We start from the raw sequence: 9,415 nt of genomic DNA, 5'->3' as shown, positions 1-9,415 counted from the left end.
GTGGCTGGCTCGGCGCGGAGGGAGCAGCTGCCTCCGAAACTTTCTTCTTCGGCGGCATGTTGATGAAGAAGATGAAGATCTAGCTCGCGAGAACGCCGGATCTGGTTCACACAACTTCGACGCACCCTACCTGGCGCGCCAGAGATGCCGGGGTGCTGATCCACGGGCACCTATGGGACCGGCGGACCAGGTCCCTTTCGGTTCGGCGGGGGCGGAGGTCGCGCAAAGAGCAGATCGAGGAGAAGCACGCGAGCGATTTACCCAGGTTCGGGCCGCACGGATGCGTAAAACCCTACTCCTGCTTTGTGGTTTGGTATTGATTTCTGGCTCGGGAGCGCGGAGTGCTACAGTACACACCAGCGGCTAGCAAGACCGAGCGTGGGTGTTCGAACTGGCTAACCCCCCCTCACGTTGCACACGGGCCTCCTTTTATATGCTCAAGGGGTTACCCACAGGTGGCAACGGAGGTAAAGGGCAAAAATGGAAAGGTGTTGTGGTAGGTACAGCTACCTGCTACAGTGTATCATACCTAACCCTGGCGGCAGGGGACAAGGGCATTAATTGCCCGTCTGTGTCGCCTAAACAGTACCGAAAGGGACCGCTAGGGACGCCACCGTTTGCCACGATGGTTATCTTGTCAGCGCCTGCTTGCCACCTCGCACCCCTAGCTGCACGGCCCCCTGCCACGTGTGCTTGGGAGAGTCCTAGAGCGACACGTTGGCAGGTGTGCTGGAGCGCGGGCACGAAGTGGGGGTTTCCCGCGGCAAGCTCCTTGTCGCGGTCGTCGTCTTGTCGTGTTCGGGAGCTTGTCGCTCACCGGGCCTTGCCGGGACGCGCGGCGCGTCGCGGCAAGCTTTCTTGGTATGCCTTGAGTGGCCTTCCCGGCAAGCTCCTCTTGCCGGGGTCTTGTTTTCCTTCCCGGCTAGCTCCTTTTGCCGGGGCCTTGGTTCGAGTACTTTGTTCTTGAATGGTCTTCAAAGTAGCCGCGGAGGATCCTGGCGGTCACCCGGCAAGCCTTGCCGCGGGATGCTGCGACTGCCCGTGCACAAGTTCGGGATACTAGGGTACCCCTACTCTAGTACACCGATAGGGAAACTCAATCCATCACAAGAGAGTAGAGGGGCGGAAGAAACATCATAGGATCCAAATATAATAGCAAAGCTCACGATACATCAAGATCGTATCACCTCAAGAACACGAGAGAGAGAGATCAAACACATAGCTACTGGTACATACCCTCAGCCCCGAGGGAGAACTACTCCCTCCTCGTCATGGAGAGCACCAGGATGATGAAGGTGGCCGCCGGAGAGGGATTGCCCCCTCTGGCAGGGTGCCGGAATGGGTCTAGATTGGTTTTCGGTGGCTACAGAGGCTTCCGGCGGCGGAACTCCCGATCTATTGTGCTCCCCGATCGTTTTAGGGTATATGGAGATATATAGGAGGAAGAAGTGCGTCACGGGGCCACGAGGGGCCCACGAGGGTGGAGGGCGCGCCTAGGGGGGTGGGCGCGCCCCTGCCCCATGGCTTCCTTGTTGATCCCCTGACGTGCACTCCAACTCCTCTGGGCTTCTTCTGATCCAAAAATAAGTTCCGTGAAGTTTCAGGTCAATTGGACTCCGTTTGATTTTCCTTTTCTGTGATATTCTAAAACAAGGAAAAAAACAGAAGCTGGCACTGGGCTCTGGGTTAATAGGTTAGTCCCAAAAATAATATAAAAGTGCATAATAAAGCCCATAAACATCCAAAGTTGATAATATAATAGCATGGAACAATCAAAAATTATAGATACGGTGGAGACGTATCAGCATCCCTAAGCTTAATTCCTGCTCGTCCTCGAGTAGGTAAATGATAAAAACAGATTTTTTTTCATGTGGAATGCTACCTAACATATTTATCCATGTAGTTCTGTTTATTGTGGCAAGAATATTCAGATCCATAAGATTCAAGACAAAAGTTTAATATTGGCATAAAAATAATAATACTTCAAGCATACTAACTAAGCAATTATGTCTCTTCAAAATAACATGGCCAAAGAAAGTTATGCCTACAAAATCATATAGTACGGCTATGCTCTATCTTCACCACGCAAAATATTTAAATCATGCACAACCCCGATGACAAGCCAAGCAATTGTTTCATACTTTTGATGTTCTCAAACTTTTTCAATCTTCACGCAATACATGAGCGTGAGCCATGGACATAGCACTATAGGTGGAATAGAATGGTGGTTGTGGAGGGGACAAAAAGGAGAAGATAGTCTCACATCAACTAGGCGTATCAACGGGCTATGGAGATGCCCATCAATAGATATCAATGTGAGTGAGTAGGGATTGCCATGCAATGGATGCACTAGAGCTATAAATGTATGAAAGCTCAACCAAAGAAACTAGTGGGTGTGCATCCAACTCGCTTGCTCACGAAGACCTAGGGCATTTTGAGGAAGCCCATCATTGGAATATACAAGACAAGTTCTATAATGAAAGATTCCCACTAGTATATGAAAGTGACAACATAGGAGACTCTCTATCATGAAGATCATGGTGCTACTTTGAAGCACAAGTGTGGTAAAAGGATAGTAGCATTGCCCCTTCTCTCTTTTTCTCTCATGTTTTATTATTTTTTATTTGGGCCTTTCTCCTTTTTTATGGCCTCTCTTTTTTATTTAGTCCGGAGTCTCATCCCGACTTGTGGGGGAATCATCGTCTCCATCATCCCTTCCTCACTGGGACAATGCTCTAATAATGATGATCATCACACTTTTATTTACTTACAACTCAAGAATTACAACTCAATACTTAGAAAAAAATATGACTCTATATGAATGCCTCCGGCAGTGTACCGAGATGTGCAATGACTCATGAGTGACATGTATGTAAGAATTATGAACGGTTGCTTTGCCACAAATACGATGTCAACTACATGATCATGCAAAGCAATATGACAATGATGAAGCATGTCATAATAATGGAACGGTGGAAAGTTGCATGGCAATATATCTCGTAATGGCTATGGAAATGCCATAATAGGTAGGTATGATGTCTGTTTTAAGGAAGGCATATGGTGGGTGTATGATACCGGCGAAATGTGCACGGTATTAGAGAGGCTAGCAATGGTGGAAGGAAGAAAAGTGCGTATAATCCATGGACTCAACATTAGTCATAAAGAACTCACATACTTATTGCAAAAATCTATTAGTTATCGAAACAAAGTACTACGCGCATGCTCCTAGGGGGATAGATTGGTAGGAAAAGACCATCGCTCGTCCCCGACCGCCACTCATAAGAAGAAAATCAATAAATAAATCATGCTCCGACTTCATCACATAACGGTTCACCATACGTGCATGCTACGAGAATCACAAACTTCAACACAAGTATTTCTCAAATTCGCAACTACTCAACTAGCATGACTCTAATATCACCATCTTCATATCTCAAAACAATCATCAAGTATCAAACTTCTCATTGTATTCAGTGCACTTTATATGAAAGTTTTTATTATATCCCTCTTGGATGCCCATCATATTAGGACTAGTTTCATAACCAAAGCAAACTGCCATGCTGTTCTAAAGACTCTCAAAATAATATAAGTGAAGCATTGGAGATCAATTATTTCTATAAAATAAAACCACCACCGTTCTCTAAAAAGATATAAGTGAAGCACTAGAGCAACAACAAACTACTCCGAAAGATATAAGTGAAGATCAATGAGTAGTCGAATAATTATGCAACTATATGAAGACTCTCTAATATTTAATAATTTCAGATCTTGGTATTTTATTCAAACATCAAGCAAAACAAAAGTAAGTAAAATGACGCTCCAAGCAAAACACATATCATGTGGCGAATAAAAATATAGCTCCAAGTAAAGTTACCGATGAACGAAGACGAAAGAGGGGATGCCTTCCAGGGCATCCCCAAGCTTAGGATTTTGATTGTCCTTGAATATTACCTTGGGGTGCCTTGGGCATCCCCAAGCTTAGGCTCTTTCCACTCCTTATTCCATAGTCCATCGAATCTTTACCCAAAACTTGAAAACTTCACAACACAAAACTTAACAGAAAACTCGTAAGCTCCGTTAGTATAAGAAAATAAATCACCACTTAGGTACTGTTGTGAACTCATTCTAAATTCATATTGGTGTAATATCTACTGTATTACAACTTATCTATGGTTCATACCCTCCGATACTACTCATAGATTCATCAAAATAAGCAAACAACACATCGAAAACAGAATCTGTCAAAAACAGAACAGTCTGTAGTAATCTGGATCAAACGTATACTTCTGGAACCCCAAAAATTCTAAAATAAATTGCTGGATCTGAGGAATTTATCTATTATAATCTTAAAAAAGAATGAACTAAATACCACTCTCCAAATAAAAACGGCAGCAATTCTCGTGAGCGCTAAAGTTTCTGTTTTTTACAGCAAGATCGCAAAGACTTTCCCCGAGTCTTCCCAAAGGTTCTACTTGGCACAAACAATAATTAAACACATAAAACCACATCTAAACAGAGGATAGATGAATTATTTATTACTAAACAGTAGCAAAAAGCAAGGAACAAAAATAAAGTTGAATTGCCTCCCAACAAGCGCTATCATTTAACGCCCCTAGCTAGGCATGATGATTTCAATGATGCTCACATAAAAGATAAGGATTGAAATATAAAGAGAGCATCATGAAGAATATTAATATCACATTTAAGTCTCACCCACTTCCTATGCATAGGTATTTTGTGAACAAACAACTTATGGGAATAGTAATCAACTAGCATAGGAAGGCAGAACAAGCATAACTTCAAAACTTTAAGCACATAGAGAGGAAACTTGATATTATTGCAATTCCTACAAGCATATGTTACTCCCTCATAATAATTTTCAGTAGCATCATGAATGAATTCAAAAATATAACCAGCACCTAAAGCATTCTTTTCATGATCTACAAGCATGCAAAATTTTCTACTCTCCACATAAGCAAAATTCTTCTCATGAATAATAGTGGGAGCAAACTCAATGAAATAACTATCGTGTGAGGCATAATCCAATTGAAAACTAAAATCATGATGACAAGTTTCATGGATATAATTATTCTTTATAGCATACAAGTCATCACAATAATCATCATAGATAGCAACTTTGTTCTCATAATCAATTGGGACCTCTTCCGGAATAGTGGATTCATCACAAAATAAAGTCATGACCTCTCCAAATACACTTTCATCAATATAATCATTGATTATCATAAATAGGAGGCATGCTTTCATCATAATAAATTTGCTCATTAAAACTTGGGGGACAAAAAATATCATCTTCATCATACATAGCTTCCCCAAGCTTGTGGCTTTGCATATCATTAGCATCATGGATATTCAAGGAATTCATACTAACAACATTGCGATCATGCTCATCATTCAAATATTTAGTGCCAAACATTCTAATGCATTCTTCTTCTAGCACTTGAGCACAATTATCGGAATCCTTATTTTCATGATAGATATTAAAAAGATGAAGCATATGAGGTACCCTTAATTCCATTTTTTGTAGTTTTCTTTTATAAACTAAACTAGTGATAAAAGAAGAAACTAAAAGACTCGATTGCAAGATCTAAAGATATAACTTCAAGCACTCACCTCCCCGGAAACGGCGCCAGAAAAGAGCTTGATGTCTACTACACAACCTTCTTCTTGTAGACGTTGTTGGGCCCCCAAGTGCAGAGGTTTGTAGGACAGTAGCAAATTTCCGTCAAGTGGATGACCTAAGGTTTATCAATCCGAGCAGCCATAGGATGAAGATGGTCTCTCTCAAGCAACCCTGCAACCAAATAACAAAGAGTCTCTTGTGTCCCCAACACACCCAATACAATGGTAACTTGTATAGGTGCACTAGTTCGGAGAAGAGATGATGATACAAGTGGTATATGGATAGTAAATAATGTTTTTTGTAATCTGAAAATATAAAAACAGCAAGGTAACTAATGATAGTGAGCGTAAATTGTATTGCAATGAGTTGAAACAAGGCCTATGGTTCATACTTTTACTAGTGCAAGTCCTCTCAACAATAATAACATAATTGGATCATATAACTATCCCTCAACATGCAACAAAGAGTCACTCCAAAGTCACTAATAGCGGAGAACGAACAAAGAGATTATGGCAGGGTACGAAACCACCACAAAGTTATTCTTTCCAATCAATCCGTTGGGCTATTCCCATAAGTGTCACAAACATCCCTAGAGTTCATACTAGAATAACATCTTAAGACACAAATCAACCAAAACCCTAATGTCACCTAGATACTCCAATGTCACCTCAAGTATCCGTGGGTATGATTATATGATATGCATCACAAAATCTCAGATTCATCTATTCAACCAACACATAGAACCTCAAAGAGTGCCCCAAAGTTTGTACCGGAGAATCACGACGAAAACGTGTGCCAACCCCTATGCATAGGTTCATGGGCTGAACCCGTAAGTTGATCACCAAAACATACATCAAGTGAATCACGTGGTATCCCATTGTCACCACAGATACACACGGCAAGACATACATCAAGTGTTCTCAAATCTTTAAAGACTCAATCTGATAATATAACTTCAAAGGGGAAACTCAATCCATTATAAGAGAGTAGAGGGGGGAAGAAACATCATAGGATCCAAATATAATAGCAAAGCTCACGATACATCAAGATCGTATCACCTCAAGAACACGAGAGAGAGAGAGAGATGAAACACATAGCTACTGGTACATACCCTCAACCCCGAGGGAGAACTACTCCCTCCTCGTCATGGAGGGCACCGGGATGATGAAGATGGCCGCCGGAGAGGGATTGCCCCCTCCGGCGGGGTGCCGGAACGGGTCTAGATTGGTTTTCGGTGGCTAGGGAGGCTTCTGGTGGCAGAACTCCCGATCTATTGTGCTCCCTGATTGTTTCAGGGTATATGGAGATATATAGGAGGAAGAAGTGCGTCAGGGGGCCCACGAGGGTCCCACGAGGGTGGAGGGCGCGCCCAGCGGGGGGTGGGCGCGCCCCCCTGCCTCGTGGCTTCCTTGTTGATCCCTTGACGTGCACTCCAAGTCTTCTAGGCTTCTTCTGATCCAAAAATAAGTTCCTTGAAGTTTCAGGTCAATTGGACTCCGTTTGATTTTCCTTTTCCGCGATATTCTAAAACAAGGAAAAAAATAGAAACAAGCACTGGGCTTTGGGTTAATAGGTTACTCCCAAAAATAATATAAAAGTGCATAATAAAGCCCATAAACATCCAAAGTTGATAATATAATAGCATGGAACAATAAAAAATTATAGATAAGTTTGGATATCCGCCAGGCCATACTAACTAATCATATAGTGGGTTTATTGCCACGAATGGCCTGGCGGATATCCAAAGTTGTAGTTGGGGTCGTACTGTGATGGATACTCAGATTTCCACTGGCTGGCAATCACCTCCGGATCCCACTGGTAATCAGACTATCATGGATGATCAGATTGTGGTTCCGGCTCTGACTCTGCAGCTGATGTAGGGTTCCGGTAGGCGTGAATGGCCTCCAACGGAACAAGGCACTTGCCTGTAGATAAATCAAACAAGGAAGGAGCAGGAAGGTTTATAGTCTCAGGATGATGTTTATCAAAGAACAATTTGTATTTGAGCTCATTTTCCCTATTCTTAACAATAAAATCATGTGCTACCATACTCTTCTAATCTAAATAAACAGTAGGCAGCAATTTTTCTTCCTTTTCGTTGTGCCTAATAGGTATGTTATAGTATGCAGCAAGGCATGAAGCATAGACACCTCCAAAGATGGGGCCCTTTGTATGGTTTAGACTTAACTGTTTGGCAATAATACTGCCCATACTAACAGAGTCGTCACAGAATAAACCATGGAACAAAATAATAATATCAGGAACACTAAGGTTTCCACAGTTTCCGCAACCAATTAAGCAATGACTAGCAAATATTGCAAAGTAGCGTAAAATAGGAAAATGTATGCTAGTGATTCTTGCATCAGAAACTTTCCTAGTTTCCCCTACAGTAATAGTGTCAATAAACCCGTCCACATCTCTATGATGTGGTTCCTCTAAGCTACCCTCGAAAGGTATTTTTCAAACCCTGCAAAATTCATATAGTGACATCTTCTTAACCACATCATATAAATGAAACTCTACTAAAGGAGGTGATTCCTTAGGATAATAGTAGAAGTTTTGCACAAAAGTATTGGTGAGTAAGAGATACTGTTTGCGTTGGTCACAGAGGAAGTCGGTGAGGCTTGGATTCTTAGCCAATTCATAAAAGTCATCATAAATCCCGGCTGCTCTCAAGAAATCATCGGAAGGCCAGTCACACGGCCGAACCTCCGTGGTGTGACACAGATTATATTTGGGCCTCTCTGCTTCTTTATTTTGCTTTTCCTTCGAGCTTCGGCTCGATGAGCCCTCAAAAATCTCTTCACTATTTTCTGAAAAATTCTGAAATTTTTAGTAACTTCAAATAAAAGTAAACCAAACTCAACAAAATTGATAGCAACTACTCCTACAAGTGCCTAGAGCCTATATCATGCATTAGAACTACTTGGAACCATATAAATTTGACATGCAAGCTCAAGAACATGGTCACCTAGGCAGCACAAATTTGCAATGAATAAATCACTAGAACAAAAACTAATTGGACCAATGGAGGAGTCACATACCAAGGAACAATCCCCCAAAGCAGTTTTGTGAGAGGTGCTTTGAGCAATGAGATCGAAAATCACAGCAAAATGAGCGAGAACTCGTGCTTGAGCTGGATGGTGATTTTTTTGGGAGGAATAAGAAGTGTGTGGGTGTAGGAATAAGTGGAGGGGAGCCACCGTGGGCCCACGAGGCAGGGGGGCGCGCCCAGTGGGGTGGGTGCGCCGTGGACCCTCGTGGCCAGTGCTACCTCTTGAGCACTGCATTGGATTTCCTTGAAGAGGAAAGGATGATGCAGCAAAGTAGCGTAAGTATTTCCCTCAGTTTTTGAGAACCAAGGTATGAATCCAGTAGGAGGCTACGCGCGAGTCTCTCATACCTGCACAAAACAAATAACCCCTCGCAACCAATGCGATAAGGGGTTGTCAATCCCTTCACGGTCACTTACGAGAGTGAGATCTGATAGATATGATAAGATAATATTTTTGGTATTTTATGATAAAGATGCAAAGTAAAATAAAAGCAAAGTAAAAAAGCAAAGGAAATAACTAAGAATTGGAAGATTTAATATGATGAAGATAGACTCGGGGGCCATAGGTTTCACTAGTGGCTTCTCTCAAGAGCCTAAGTATTTTACGGTGGGTGAACGAATTACTGTTGAGCAATTGACAGAATTGAGCATAGTTATGAGAATATCTAGGTATGATCATGTGTATAGGCATCACATCCGAGACAAGTAGACCGACTCCT

This window comes from Triticum dicoccoides, chromosome 2A (assembly GCF_002162155.2).
Source record: "Triticum dicoccoides isolate Atlit2015 ecotype Zavitan chromosome 2A, WEW_v2.0, whole genome shotgun sequence".
Classification (NCBI taxonomy): domain Eukaryota; kingdom Viridiplantae; phylum Streptophyta; class Magnoliopsida; order Poales; family Poaceae; genus Triticum; species Triticum dicoccoides.
Note: the sequence above shows the minus strand (reverse complement) of the source record.